Source organism: Hoplias malabaricus, chromosome 5 (genome assembly GCF_029633855.1).
Source record: "Hoplias malabaricus isolate fHopMal1 chromosome 5, fHopMal1.hap1, whole genome shotgun sequence".
Lineage (NCBI taxonomy): Eukaryota > Metazoa > Chordata > Actinopteri > Characiformes > Erythrinidae > Hoplias > Hoplias malabaricus.
This window is the reverse complement of record NC_089804.1, coordinates 51,683,644-51,699,620: the sequence shown is the minus strand read 5'-3', so window position 1 is coordinate 51,699,620 and position 15,977 is coordinate 51,683,644. Positions and strand designations below refer to the sequence as shown.

Below are 15,977 nucleotides of genomic sequence, written 5' to 3'. Positions count from 1 at the left end.
AGAGCGCTCTCCTAATGCAGCTTTGCAGACGCAGCATAACAATGCACTAATTAGCATAGCCTATATCCCCTGTACTTATGGCGCATGTTCCTGGCGTAGGAGCGCTGGGGCTCCTTGCTGCAGAGTCCATCATCCTGCTGCCATCAGCCTTCATTTCCCCTTATCAAACTCATCTCACTGATCACATTATGGACATGTTTTCAAAGGGAGGGGGCTCTAGTAGGGGAATGAAGGGAGAAGGACAGAGGATGAAGACAATAAAGGAATGGTCAGAGAGAGAGAGAGAGAGTGAGAGAGAGAGAGAGAGAGAGAGAGAGAGAGAGAGAGAGAGAGAGAGGGTGAGGAGAAGGAGAGAAGGAGGGAGGGAGGGAAGGAGGGGACAAGTGAGGGAGCTGCTGGAGAGAAAGGGTGATGTCACCTCTAGCCAGCAGCCAATCAGACACAGGCAAGGAGAGGAGAGGGGAGTCTGAGAGGGTGTGTTTTTGTATCACTGCAGCATCAGCACACACACACACACACACTCAGGCCACAAATTGATAGAGAGAGGGAGAGCACTGCAAGGGAAGAAGAGGAGAGAGAGAGAGAGAGTGAGACGAAAACGCTACCAGAGCAAGGATAGAACCTGCAGAGGTAAGAGGTGATTTTGTCTATTACAGATGTCAATAGCATTTACTGCCAGATGTGTGCAGATGCAGGCTGGAGTTGTGTTTATGACGGTAGCAGTACCTCAAGGGTTCAGCACTGGTACGACAGCAGTGATATAGTCATTCAGCTTGGACAGAACTAAGCCCTGTATATGTTTACAATAAAGCAGTGGTGGCGTTTGCACTGATAAATGCTTTGAACAAGCAATTACTGGGTTTACATTTAAAGTGAATGTAGGTCATATGTAAGTAGAAAAGAAATGGAACCCGGCAGGTCATATTTCCAAGGCAAATTTCTCAGAGGAATTTACATCTCATAAGAGCTCCCAAGGGATTAAGAGTAGCTCATGTGTTTTCTTTTTTTTTTCATACTCTATGACTATGGCACCCCACTCAGAGAGCAACTTTTTTGCAAATGTTTGCCGTTTCTGCCGAGCAGAGCCGTATTCCAGGAGGATTTAGCTGAGCCAGGCATGCAACAGGGTCTTTTCCTATTCATCATTAATGCAGTCGTCTACCCTCCAGCCTTGCACATTACAGCTGTGGAGCAAGGTGCCTGTGTCTGTTCCTGATACTGACATCTTGATACCACGAAGTGTTTGATGATGTTATCTCGGCTGTGGGGCTGATCGCTGAGGCGGTGACTGAGATGTTTTCGCTGGTTTGCCTGAGCTGATTAAGCATGACATTATCAAGCTGTTAAACACACTGCTTTGAAACACACTGAACTACAGCTTTTTTCTTATTGCCCCATATCTTGATGTTCTCAGCTGTAGTTTAATAGAGGCTTTGGTTCTCACAGGGGGCTGGTTTCACTGATATTAAGCGTAGACTTGGAATGGTTTTTCCACTATAGTCTACACTGCTTTTAATCTAAAGTTAGGTCTGGCCCTCGGGAGTGTAGGTGCCCTTTTGTTCCAAGTGTACACGTTTTTTTCTGTATGTCCATCTATCCTGACATCCATTGATTCATCTCTCTGTTCTCCCTCCCCCACTCTCCTGTGCTAATTGTGTTATCCACTGATAATTATTGCGCTGTTCCATTCTGGTGTCCTGGACAATGTAGGGCTTTTTATTGACCCAAGCTTTTTTTTTTCTGCTGCAGCCACTGTGTGTGCAGGTCTGCAGTAAAGCAAACAGTGAGAAACTAACTGCGGTTTAATGTGGCAGAGGGGGCTACAGGGAGGGAAACAGGCAGCGGGAGAGAGAGAGAGAGAGACTTGGGTGGGGCCAACGTTTATATCCAGTTAAACACAGGGCCACTCACCTGGCAGCGTGCCAGCCTGCGTGATTCAGGGCGGGTCTCGTCCACAGAGCTCAGGTTGCAAGTGATCAACACTTTCAAAGGGCTTCTCATAGACATTTGGTCATTTTTCACATTTGCGTGGCTCCTACCAGTGAAGAAATTCACGTGGGGTGCCCGTCGCTGTCCAAGATGAGAATCGACAATCCATAAAAGGTGTCTGACAGTGATCCATGTCCCTCTTTAGCACATCACCTCAAGGATGATCAATAAGACTCATCATGGAGATCGCATGGGATGTGGACCTAAGGAACTGTGTTACATGCTATTGCACAGTGGAATGCTTATTTTATTCCACCATCATCTAAAGGAATAGACCATCATTTATCAAGCACATCTCTATCTGTCACATTTGTAACATATGGCTTATTCACAGAGTATTTCTCATTGGCTTCTATTAAAGCGCCAATGTCCTATATTTGTTTTGTATTTTGCATCCCTGGAAGGTCTGGAAACGACATGGGTGTGGTTTTCTGAACCAAAAATGGGCATCATTCACTTTTACCATCACCATGAAATATCATCTAATTGTGCACAATTGATTGTGAGCTGAAACGTGCCTTATAACTTCAGTGTAAATGGGCGAGGCTAATCTGCTATAGATCTTTACAGTCAAGTCCTAAATACAGTAATATCGAAAGGGCTCTATTAGATGAATCTTGAAGTAATGAACCATACACAACAGAACGAGTCAGTGTTGGTGGAAAAACCCTGGAGAATTTCTAAAATGATTGAATTCTTTCACTCCAGCTGTGGTGTGAAGATGTTGGCTTTACATGAGGCAAAATATGATCCTCCAGTAGGCTTTAATTGAGCTGTAGGCCCTGACGGAGAGACGGACACGCTGGAGAGATTTAGGAAGGATGCGAGGAAGAAAAGCAGGCTGGGTGGGGTCACGTTTGACAGGCGCAGCTTTTCGTCAGGCTGCTGATGTACGAGCGCTTAGATATGCGGTCTGAAGTGAGCCAGGGAACGGGTGCAAGGTCAGAGGGGGATGGGACGTCAGCAGTGGGAGTGGTGCCGTTGAGAGAAAAAGAGAGAAAGAGAGAAAACGCTTAGCATCTGTCTCCAAGAACAAGGAGACATTTGACATGCTCCCTCGCTAGTAGCCCTCATCATATCAGCATTCAGCAACGGTGAAGAAACCAGGCTTAAAGTGAAGCATCTGCTCTGAATGTGCCTGTTTCACAGAAACTCCAGGGAAAAGTGGTGTGGTGCACAAGCTTCCACAGCAGCCACCTGTTATTGCCAGAGGGCCTCAGAGCTGCTGCTGTTGGATCCTGATCCCCAGCACACACTCACACGCACACACACCCCAGGGGGCATAAATCTCCCCAGCACCCTTCTTAAATTATCCATGAGCAGATAATAGACTGGCCAGCAATCAGTCTCTAAATACATGTGTTAATTAACAACTCTTTATTAACATGTTTTCTGCCAGATACCAACAGCTCATCATGTGACTGCGTCTATATGTGTCATTATTTTGTTAGATCAGATCCACTGCTTCCGTTAAAGGAATACTCCAGTGTTTTCCAATTCTTTCTCTATCTGTATTTGTAGCATATGTCTTATGGGCAGGAAAATAATATCAGCATATTTCCTTGTAAATGCATTTGCGCAATAAAAACCATTTCAGTCGGTTTTGCATATCCCTCTGTTGAAATAAGCACTATTTTTCTTCAGTAAACTTAAAGAAATATGTTTCTATGCAAATGTGGATGATTTATCGGACCACAAGCAAACTGTCTATGCTCGGTTAGGTGAGCTGCCTGCTTTATCTCGGCACTTGCAGGTTCATGGAAAGGTTGATCTACTTTCACAAAAGCGGTTTTTATTATCCCTTTATATTCCCCATTGCTCACTAGCAGCTCAACAAAGAGGACAGTGTCAGTACCTATCAGATGTAACTGAATTAACATTAGCATGGTGACAAATAGTCCATATCAGCAGTATAACTTTATAAAACTATAAAATTACAACGTTGTGCTGTGAATTAAGTGACTCTGGCCTAAATAATTATGGATTTTTGTTTAAGATCTGTAAAGCTTGTTCAGTGTCAGAACAATGAAATAAGAACATTTTTGGTTGAGGAAGAAAGCTAACAATGTTTTGAATCTATGTTCGATCTGATTTTATTGTACATGACAAGGAGAATAAACTGAGATAAAGGTTTGGTGGGCGTTAGCTGAACAGATCTGTAATGGCTACCAAGACAGTGGTATGAATTACACTGATAGGAGTGGAGTGATATTAGCATGAAGGCACGGCCACAGGTATCGAACTGGTGAAGAAGGGAAGCACTGGGTTGATGTACATAGTGAAGGCAGTGTGTAACAGCAGTGACCCAGTAGGCCAGACTGGACAGAATGATGCTAATAGGTGAAAAGAATTCTACAGCAGACTGCTCTTTCTCCGTTAGCAGAGATACCCTCCTGAGGTGAGCATGAATCAGGAAGGGAATGAAGGCTTTAAACCCTTAGTTAAGTCCATGCAAAAAAAGTAAAGTATGGAGTAAGGAGACACCAAGGAGACGGCAGAAAAGCAGGAGTGATAAAGTGATTTGATTTGTAACCCCATACTACATGTCAGCCTTAATGCAGACGCATTAGCTTAAGTAGCAAGCATCTGTCGGGCTCTCAACACTTTCTTTTTACTTGATGCTCTCTTTTCCTCCCTCAAATAAGAAGTATGCTTTTTTTCAATATCTCATCAGGCATTGTCATTCCTTCTAGAGACCATAATCAAAGTAATGGCTTATTGAGAACACATTGCAATTCTCTTAAGCCCAGTGACAAAGCCTATAAAAAGGAAACTAATCTTTCAAGTGCATCTAGCGTCTGCACCCTCAACTATGCTGATGAAATTAATTGGATTGACAGAAATCTGGGCCCTAAATTCAATCTTTAAAAAAGCAGATGTAATTTGGCAGCAAATCAAAATAGAGCTGTTTCCGAAGGCCCGCTGTAACTCTCAGGCTCAAGGCACAACTCCATGAGTGATTACCCAACTGAGCTGACTTTTCACTTTTTATTTTTATGACTATCTGAAAAGTGCTGAGATGTTAAGATATTGGAACAAGTGATAAGAACTAAATGTCAAAGTGTTCATATTGTTCTCTCTGCTACGAAGGAAACAGGTGCAGTTGGTTGCAAGAAGCAACAAATGAAGGACACTGATTAGATATGTGCAAATGAAGAAACCTCTTCTGTCTAACCCCAGTGCCGGTTAGCCTCTATGACTCCCATTTCCTCCCTGCCCCGTTGGACAGAATGAAATGATGTCTTTGTTTTATGAAGGCACAGTGAATCATCCTTGTCTTTCATAGTCTTTTATCACTCATCGCCTCTGAAAAGAGCATTATTGGCTAAATGAAGGACTAAACTTAGCCTGAATCCCTGCTCTGTCCCAGAATCCTCAGTGATTAAGGCAAGCAGCGTCATGTGCTCTATTGTGCAGCAGCGTTGTCGTGTGGGACGGTAGTTCCCCATAATGTGTTATTTTACAGATTTCCTGAATAGATTCAAGTTTCTGGAATGATCAAACACCCTCCTTGTGTCATAAACACTGGTGCGCTACCCTGCAGCCAAGTGGAACACAGAATCTTTTGTACAGTGTATGTTTATGGTCAATGAATACGTGATAGATTTCAAACAGATTTCATGTGAAACCTTCTCAGTGAGTGAGCCAGAGTGGGTGGGCTAACTGAAAATGGAGGCGGAGATTTGGACAGAATCTTCCAGATGGCAAAATACAAGGAGAGTAAACAAATGCTGAGCTGGTTATATCCCTATTTTATAGTGATAAAAACACCCACACCAGTAAGACTGCTCTCATTTATTTACTTTCCCAGGTTACTTGCTATAAAATAATATACTGAACATGTTAATTTGATCAGAATTTGAAAGCTGGTAGCCACTGAGTAGCATACCGGTCCTTCTTTTTTGTGCATTTTGGCTGTGAAGATGACATTAATATTCATTTAACTGATAAGCGTTTATTTAATGACAAAACGTGCAAATGTAACTTACGGTGAGGGAAAAGTATTAGCGGAATGGTAGCATAATGTCATCTAAACAATGCTAATTAGTGGCTGTTCACCTTCATTTGTTGCTTGACTTTCATTTGTTCATTTGTTGAATCAGTATCTATACATTGTCTTTTTTCTTATATAATTAGTTATTTTAAGAGAAAATACTGAATGTACTGTAGCTAAAAGTAGGTTCAAGCTAGTAGCCATATGTTTATACTGCATAATGTCATCTGATTGTAGTCAAAGTCCTTAGCAAGGCAAGGCAAGTCTGTACACTTTGCAGTCATTTGGCAAGTAATTTCAAGTCATCAAAGATCAATTGCTTATATCTTTATATGAAGAAAGACAATTAAATGACCATTTCCAACATATATTTTAAATCACTAATCCACCTGACAAATACCTCATGAATAATTTGTAGCCTTTGACTCAATAATGCTCTTCATACTGCACTTGTTCAGATATCCACATCTAGGTGGGCTTTCCCTACCAGTGCCAATAAACCCCTCCTCTGCTACCAACAAAGAGATTGCTTGTTGTTGTTGAAGGGCAGGACTTTATTAGCAAACAGAGGCCATGTTGATTGTTATTCATATTCATTATTCATAGTCCAAACAGTGGTCTCCTTATTTATTGTTTGCAAAATAACTTTCTTTAGCTGAACTATTTAATTAACAACAAGATTATATTTCTGACTAGAGCTGAAGCCAGTAGCCAGAAAGTAACATTAGCTGTGAATAAAACAATTTCTAAAGACATTATAATTGACAAATTACTGAGTACACATGCTAATGTGGCTATAATAAATGATAAGATGATATCACCCTAATTAGCATAATATCATCATCTCCTTTGCCGCTTAATCCATTTCAGGGTCGCGGTTAGCATAATATAATTTCATCTCTATCCACAGAAAAACATGTATCTACAAAATAATACATTTATGAAAGAAGTAAAAAAGCAAAACCTTAACATTTCAAGGAAGTCAATATAACATTATTTTATTCCAAGTAATTTTGAAGCATTTCTATTGGTCCTGCTATTCTTTAGCAGGATTGTGTCAGTTTGATATAATAATATAGCCAACTCTGGACAACATAGCACTTGTTTTCATTCCCAAGTTGATATCTGATTGTGTGCCGGGATAGTTTTGCTCCACGCTACATGGCTGTGGTTCTCCCACTGTGGCTTTTGTGAGTCTGTGAACAGTACTGAAAGCTCAGGAGCACTGTGGGAATGGCATGATGCTGAGAGTGAGTGCTTGTGGGACTGGCAGGTGGTTGTGTATATATATATATATATATATATATATGTGTGTGTGTGTGTGTGTGTGTGTGTGTGTGTGTGTGTGTGTGGTTGGGACGGCTACCTCAGGCCCTAGTGCTGTCAGACATGATATATTCATTACGGCTGGATTAGGACCAATGTGGGAGGGTATCAGCACGCTAGCGACTATAATCCCTATACACTCGGCTAATTTAATCTCACCTACTGTGCTATGCCCATTTTTCTGCTACAGCCCACCTAGCGCTTGGAGCCTTGCCTTCAGGCCCCAGGGGCTCACGGGCCACTCAGAATGAGGGGAGATGTTTCAACATGCCTCTCTCGTAGCACACCACTAGTGCGCTGAAACTCAGGGGGAAATCAGAATGCTGCTGACGATGGCGAGGAGTGATTCATACACTTCAGATGTCATTTTTCTGAAGAGCTAGTGGAATACATTTGAATCAATTATGCATTAATTGTAGTCTTGCTGCAGTGTTTGTGTTGAGGAAACCAAAATATATCTGTATCTATCCCACACAACCCACTTCTCCTGGTTACGGTTGCCCTGGCCGGCCCACTGACTGTACACCCAGCACTGATGCCAGCTCTCTATTGCTAGAGAAATCTGTGATGTTTATGTAATGCTAAATAATTCACTAACATCTTATTTCCCTCCTGCCCTTGCTCTTAGCAATGCTAGCAGTAGCAGATTTGCAGTCTTACAGTTCAGGGCCACTTAATCATATTTTGTCCAAGGCTTGTTAATTTCCAAATGTATAAAGATATAAAAGAAGGTTTGGGCTGCAGTTTTTGCTTCTTCTATAGCTTTGAAGTGGAGCTGCAAAGCTAGAATATTTCTCAACCAACTCAAATACAACCCAAGATGTCATTAAGAGCATGCAGACTTTTTGATATGATTTGATGATTTTGTAGGACTTATTTTGAAACCGAAATTAACATTAATTTTCAAAAAATGAGGTATGCATACTGTCTTTAATCACGTTTTAATCACTCTCCATAACTTTAATAACTTTAAGAAAAGGTTTCAGTGCTATTGTTTGTTAGCTAGCATGGATTCACTCATAGTGCTAAATTTAAGAAGCATTTGGATGCTATGAATGTCTTGATTATAAGGGACTTGTAAATTTCATCATATATTACCTTTTTATTTGCCTGCCCATTGCTGCATGTGGGAGGCAAACTGGCCTGAGTCAGACCCTTTAGTTGTGTGTGTATTAGTGGAATGGATTTTCCAGTTATAATAATAAGGAGTGTTTGCTGTAGACTGGCTGGCTGCTCCGCAGGGCTTGATGACTGGCTTGGCGAAAAAAACAGTTTCGGCTTCACTTCAGCACACACTTCAGGGAGGAAAAAAGGAGCAGGAGATAAACAACAACAAACTTGAGAGACAGTCTCTCGCTCGCTCTCTCTCTCTCTCTCTCTCTCTCTCTCTCTCTCTCTCTCTCTCTCTCTCTCTCTCTCTCTCTTTCTCTCTTACACACGCATGGACTGTGGCAAGCTGTGAGAGATGAAAGGGCATAGACAAGAGGAAAGGGAGTTGCGAAAAAGCCTAAACTAGTGGCAAAAACCAGGGAATGCTGGAATAAAGAAAGGAGCCAGCTCGAGTAATGCAGGGTGATATGCTGTCTTTCCTGGTTATCCCACAACAACTTTGATTTTACTCACTATCCATAAGAACATTCCATCCCTTAATGTAAAGCAATACTGCCCAATGAAAACCAGCTGAAGGCATGTTAATCATAGATTACTGACTTGGATTAATTAATATTTAATGTATTTTCCCCTTCAGATGAACTCAGGACATCGCTGTGAGTTCATATTCCAGAAAGATTCATTCATTTATCGTCTGTAAATGCTTTATCTTGTTCAGGGTTGCATTATGTCCGGTGCTCTCCCAGAATCATTGGGTCCTTGTCAAGATCACACCCTGGACATGGCGCCAGTGTATCCCACCCTCTCCCAGTCACTCACATCTGAGGACACTGAGCCAGTACTATTGCCAAGTCTAGGAGGAAATCTGAGAACTCAGAGGAAACCCACACAGACACAGAGAGAACACACCTCACAGATGTTAAACCTTGGTAAGGTTCAAACCCACAACCCCAGAACCCTGGATCTATGACAGTGACACCACTTACTTCATGTTGGTGCGTGGGTTTTCTCCCACAGTCCACACTTACATGTTGGTAGGTGGATTGGCTACTATTAAAGTGTTCGTGTGGGTGAGTGTGTGTCCTGGGTGTGTTCCAACATTGCGCACATATGCAACGAATAAAAAACATTTCTATGTACAAATAAAAACATGCATATACATTTTTGTTAACTCTTAGTTTATTTTTGCCTTTGGAACACAGCAACCCTGTGAAGGACAGGCGCCCCCTCCAGGGTGTGTTCCCACCTTGCGCCCAATGATTCCTGGTAGGCTCTGGACCCACCGCGACCCTGAACTGGATAAGGGTTACAAATAATGAATGAATGAATGGAACACAGCAGCTGTTCTTTAAACTGTGTGAAAAGTTCATGATGAATGGACCAATAGAAATGCTCCTAAATTACTTGGAATAAAAGCTTTTTACATTGAATTCCATTGCAAGTTTAAAAGGTTTTTTCCTTCTCATGTAAATTTACCATTTGGAAATATATGTTTTTCAAAGGGCAGCAATGATATGTTAAATTTAACAGACTGAGCATTAAACTTTTACAGGTTGTACATAATACATCAAAATCTTTGGGCATGATATTGGATCGTAAAAAAATAAAACAGCACAAAAAAGTCCTCCCATCAACAAGCTGTATTAAGGTTCTTAGGCATTCTTTAGTGTAGTATTTGCAGTTTTTAGGAAATATGTGTAGACTCAGTTAATGCTAATTCAAACATAATCTCGCTTTTGGTGTTACATCTGAAAAATACTGTTATGGTAAATTATGTCAATACCACCCTTGTAATAAAAGGATTGGGAACACTAATGAGCTTAATTGGGGAATCATGCAATAAAATGACCCCAGGCCAAAGGGGATGGGTGTGGTTTAGAGGAGGAGTGGAGGATGTGGTGAACATTAAATAAAGAGTGGAAGCTTACTGTGAACGGCTGGAGGGAACGATCTCTTTTGAAAGCTAGAGAAGAGATAGACTGCAGATAAGAGAGATTGGAGGGAAGATGAGGGCTGAATGTGTATAAGGGTGGGAAAAATGCACTGGATTTACATAGGTTCTATTAAAAAAATAGAGCCAACCCAGAATCATTGGACTCAAGCTGTTGTAATACACCCTCGACTGGGTGCAAGTCCATCACATGGCATCACACATTCAATAATGCACTCAGAGATGTGGGCAGTTTTACAAACACAATTTAACCAGCATGTGTTTTTGGACTGTGGGAGGAAAGCTACGCAGACATGGAGAGAGCACACCAAAATCCAAGGTGGGGATTGAACTGTGTGGCAGTGACACGACAATATTATTTTGTCTTTCTGTATTTTTCCAACAATATTTGAGCAAATTTTTCTTTCTCCACTTTCTCTTGGAGGAGGACACTAACAGCCAGTTCTGTAGATTCAGCATATGACGTAGTATTTTTCGTTTCAAACGTTAGATGATTCTGGAGAACTACTATTCTCTGTACCATCTATTGTACTAACGTTCATTAAGAAGCTCTGCATCTTTTTGTGGAATGGTATGTCTGAGTAAGAAGCTGACTGTACACTGGAGTCTTTACTGGCATAATGACAAATGTTATGGGTGAACAATACAGAACCATTATGATGCATGCGTGAAAGAGGCATAAGCAATATTGTAAAAACAGAGATTAAAAGGCTGGGGTGTGATCTGTTATTTTATGTTATGGACTGTAACAGGCACAGCTTTATTTACTGTTTACTGTGCTCTAATGGAAACTATTTTACATTATGTAATATTTAAAGCAGATATCCACTCTGGAGCCTGACATATTGTTTGGTAGATTAAATTATTATAATTACAACAATAAAATACTACTAATAATAACAATAATAACACATTTTAGTAATTTAACTTTATACATTATGATTTTCTTGTGTTGGAATTAAAGCTGGGATTTTTCAATATTCATTTTTAAACGCTGGCACATGCATTAGAGAAAGATTATAACTCTGATACATGACATTAAAATGGCTTTGAGTAAAAGAATCAGCTAAAGAAATGAAAGAAATCTGCACAAGATATTTCATTAAATGTATATAAATGAAGTACATTTGTAAAAGACTTTTTTATGTTCATTTAAATGTATGTAAAATTAATATAAAACCAGAGAGGTTTTCATTTGCTGTTTGGATTACCAAAGAAAATTATTTGTTACTGGAGTTGTTTGGTTTTGTAGCACATTTTGAATGCGTTCACTTTCATGCAGTTAGTGGCTTCCTGTTGTCAGTTCCTGAGTCAGTTCCTTCTTAAATAATGTAACTCACATATGGAGCAGGACTTAAGAAACATTCATTCATTCATTCATTCATTATCTGTAAGCGCTTATCCAATTCAGGGTCACGGTGGGTCTAGAGCCTACCTGGAATCATTGGGTGCCAGGCGGGAATACACCCTGGAGGGGGCGCCAGTCCTTCACAGGGCAACACACACTCACACATTCACTCACTCACACCTACGGACACTTTGGAGTCGCCAATCCACCTACCAACGTGTGTTTTTGGACCGTGGGAGGAAATTGGAGCACCCGGAGGAAACCCACACGGTCACGGGGAAAACACACCACACTCCTCACAGACAGTCACCTGGGACTTAAGAAACATCCTCATCTATTTTCGTGCTCTTCAACATTCCGAGGACTCTCCACCATCCAAATGCTTCCAGATGTTATTTCCTGGCTGTGGCTAAGAGAGATTTAGAGCTCCTGAGCCAGGTCGGACAGAGACACTTAGTTTGTTTCCCATTTACAGAGTCAAGGCTGCATACAAACACTGGACCTTTTTCCGGTACACAGACAGACCAGAGATCCGGAGATTGTGAGATTAAAATCCTGAACATTGTTTAACAAGTTTAAGAGTGAACAGCAGTTAAACATGCTGAATATTTCACCAAATAACTGAACTGTAGGACAAAACATCATTTAAAATGAACTAATGACTAAATGCTATAGTTTTTCATTATTTTGAATTATTTATTGATGGGTTATAGAGTAATTATGGTCTTATGATCCCCAGGGCAAGTAATTGACTTCCCACACCCACCATAATGAAAATTACTGGTACTGAATTATTAAATGTAATTTGCTGGTTAACGTGCTGTTGTCTAGTGTGCCATGTTTGATGCTCTGAATGAATTCCACACACTCTAACATTGGCAGAATGTTTTAATATTTAGAATCCATGCATGCAGTAGGTGAATTAGAGGTACACAGACATCAAGGCTGTTTGTATAATGTTGAATGAGGTTGTAGAATGATGTCAGGAGTCTAGCTTAAAATTTTTTCTTTTGGTTACTATGGTATGCTGCGGTATGGTGACGCAACAGGCGGTGTCGCTGTCACACAGCTCCAAGGTCCTGGGGTTGTGGGTTTGAGCCCTCTCTGGGTGACTGTCTGTGAGGACATTGATGTGTTTTCCATGTGTCCATATGGGTTTCCTCCAGGTGCTCTGGTTTCCTCCCATGGTCCAAAAACACAGGTTGGTAGGTGGATTGATGACTCAAAAGTATCCATAGGTGTGAGTGTGAGTGAATGTGTGAGTGTGTGTCACCCTCTAGGTTGTGTTCCAACCATACGCTCAGTGATCCTGGGTAGGCTCCAGATACCTGCAACCTTAAACTGGATAAGCATTTACAGACAATTAATAAATTAATTAATATAAGAGGGGCCCCTAAAAGATTTGATAAGATGTGGGCGCTGTGGGCACCTCGTGCTTCATTGGCTTCAGTGCAATTCAACCCCCTCCAGCAGTGACTTCGTTAATGGAACTACAGGCTTTTCGTGAAGCCTGTATTTGTATACCGATATATATTTATATTCATGTGGAACCATCGGACAAAAAATTGATTTGCTCAGTGACAGGGAGATGAAGCTGAAAGGGAGAAAGATAAAGCAGTAGGGTGTGTGTGTGTGTGCGCGAGGTTGTGTGTATGTTTGTAGATATAAAAGCAAGGAGAAAGCTTTGTGATGACGCCTGCAGCTATTAAAATGTCGCAAATGATGGTGACAGACAATGACTGTCTTTGCCCAGACATGCACGCCCACCTGTCGTGAAAAAAACACACATAAACACAGACACAAACTCCTCCTGCATACAAATCTCCTGCTGCATCTACAGCAGTTTTAACCTCCCTCTCAACTGACAGACACTAATTAAGGTGCATCCTTTTAGCATGAAAACAGTGCAGAGCAGGACACTCACAACATTTACATGCTCTAAGGGAGGGGGCCTCCCTCTGGAGGATCAGGTCTTGGTGAACATTGTGTTTGTTGTAGTAAACAGCGTTCTTTTTCCCCTTTCTTCATGCAACAATCTCTTATTTAGCCTCACACCTGGCTGGCAAGGCTTCTCCTGTGGAGGAAGCACCTGTCTGCTTTATTCTCAGGGATTAGGCACGCCTTTCTTCTCCCTCTCTCTGGTGCAAAGAAACTACAATGAAGTGTAAATTCCTGTGACACCTACGCTATTACTGCCGCCTCTAATGTGCACAGGATCTGTCTCTCAGGTTTTAAAACTATTCCGCAAGAGGGTCCTGCCTCCTCGGCGCTACACACTGCAGGTCTCTGTAAAATAAATCTCTTATCACCACGGTTCAAGAAAATGATGAAGAAAATGACAAGTAACTGCTCTCTGAAACTTCCACCACAGTTTCCATCCCCGCTGGAGTAATGCCGTTATTTATCACACAGGCTCTGTATCTTCTGCTTCTACAGAAGCGTATGCTCAATTACCTCAGACTTTCACTTTGAAACATTTCCTAATACAGAAAAACATACAACGGAAGCCAAAAGGCAGAGGCTGATGCAACAGACCGTTGGCTCCCATGATAAGGACACTTTAAGGTCAACACAATGTGGAAACCTTCTCATCCAACATTTCTTCTGACATTTTGTGTATTAATACATGGCTTGTCCCCGTTTGCTGAGGTAAAAGGGTAAGGTAAACATAGCTGCAGCTCATAACTGCCCCCTCCCCCAGATGTTGGAACACACCAGCCCCCCATCAACATTATCCCCCCGAAACAAGCCACTGCTTGTTACATTGTTAGTGTGTAATTGTAGCAGCATTTTGGCAACTTGATCAGTGATGACTGTGGTAATGAGCGTGTTATAACCTCGTTAAACAGAGAGCAGGTTGGATGTGTATAGGACATGCTGACCTGTCCTGTCTGGAGCTCTCTGAACTAGAATGAATTACACAGGCCATCATGGCTACAGTAATTGAGTTGGGGAGTGGTTACACTGCTGTTTTCTCTCTCTCTCTCTCTCTCTCTCTCTCTCTCTCTCTCTCTCTCTCTCTCTCACTCTCTGTTTCACCAATTATTTTTTCTCTATTTTTTTCTTTTGCATGTCTCTCAATCATTTATTTATTCTTTCATTGTTCACTGTTATTTCCTTCATCATCTCTTTTTAATTTTCAGTTTCTACCTCTCTCTCTTTCTCTCTATTCCTGTATGTGTGGCTCTCTCTCTTACGCTCTCTTTGCTGTCTTTCTATCATTTACTTTCTTCATTATCTTTCTTAATTTTATATTTTCTCTCTCACTCTCTCTCTCTCTCTCTCTCTCTCTGTCTCTCTCTCTCTCTCTCTCTCTACCCCTGTTTTTTTTCTGTTTTATGCCCTCGTACAGAAAGCAGGGACAAGTACCGCTGTCATCTTTCATCAGTGTGGAGAGGGAGAGAGAAAGAGAGAAAAGAGAAAAAAATAAGAGAGAGTGAGAGAGAGAGAGAGCTAAGGCCACAGCAGCTGGGATGCCTTCAGGAGGCCATACTCAGAAAGAGCAAATAGAGAAAAAGGAGGGAGATGGCCTTAGCTGTTTCTCTTCTATATGATTCTGCGTTTGTGTGTGTGTGTGTGTGTGTGTGTGTGTGAGTGTGTGTGTGTGTGTGTGTGTGTGTGTGTGAGTGTGTGAGTGTGTGTGTGTGTGTGTGTGTGAGTGTGTGAGTGTGTGTGTGTGTGAGTGTGTGTGTGTGTGTGTGTGTGTGTGTGTGTGTGTGTGTGTGTGTGTGTGATAGAAGGACTTTCTTAACTCTCTGTTCATAAAGATATTTCACACTTTCACATTTTATTTATTGATCTGTTTGTTTGTTTGTTTGTTTACTTTTTTGTTTTTTTCTGAATAAACATTTCCACAGTGATCTGAATTGTATTTTGAAGAAATGCATGCACTCAAAATATATCTCACTGCAACTCCAACCGTAGAGTTGCAGCACAGAGTTTCTTTCATGCGGTGCTAGACGACATGATAGGAAACAGAAAATCTCCAATTCCACCTTCTGGACATGCACTGAGGCCAACGTTGGCACGAGCGCACAGCAGCGATGTTGGGGGTCTGATTGTAAAGGGTTATACAGTGTCAGAGACCGAAGCAGAAGGTAAACAGTCCTGTGTGAGTCACATTTCCAATCAATTTCTACTTCTTAACACACACTAATATAGAAGTGTCTCATAGTTGATGCTGTAGTGAAGGAAGGCTGTGTTTATATCGTACATCACTGAAGTCGGTCCCTTTTTGTGAGATTCTTTGAATGTGGCCC

At 41.4% G+C, this 15,977-nt stretch overlaps 1 protein-coding gene across 1 annotated transcript in view; it reads left to right on the top strand.

Annotated features, from left to right (window-relative positions):
• Positions 1-500: 500 nt before the first annotated feature.
• l1cama (L1 cell adhesion molecule, paralog a) overlaps positions 501-15,977 on the top strand; it is a 75,645-nt gene continuing 60,168 nt past the window's right edge. Inside the window, exon 1 of the mRNA XM_066670492.1 lies at positions 501-630. The gene's annotated coding sequence lies outside the window, so the exon portion shown is untranslated. The remainder of the gene's footprint in view (positions 631-15,977) is intronic.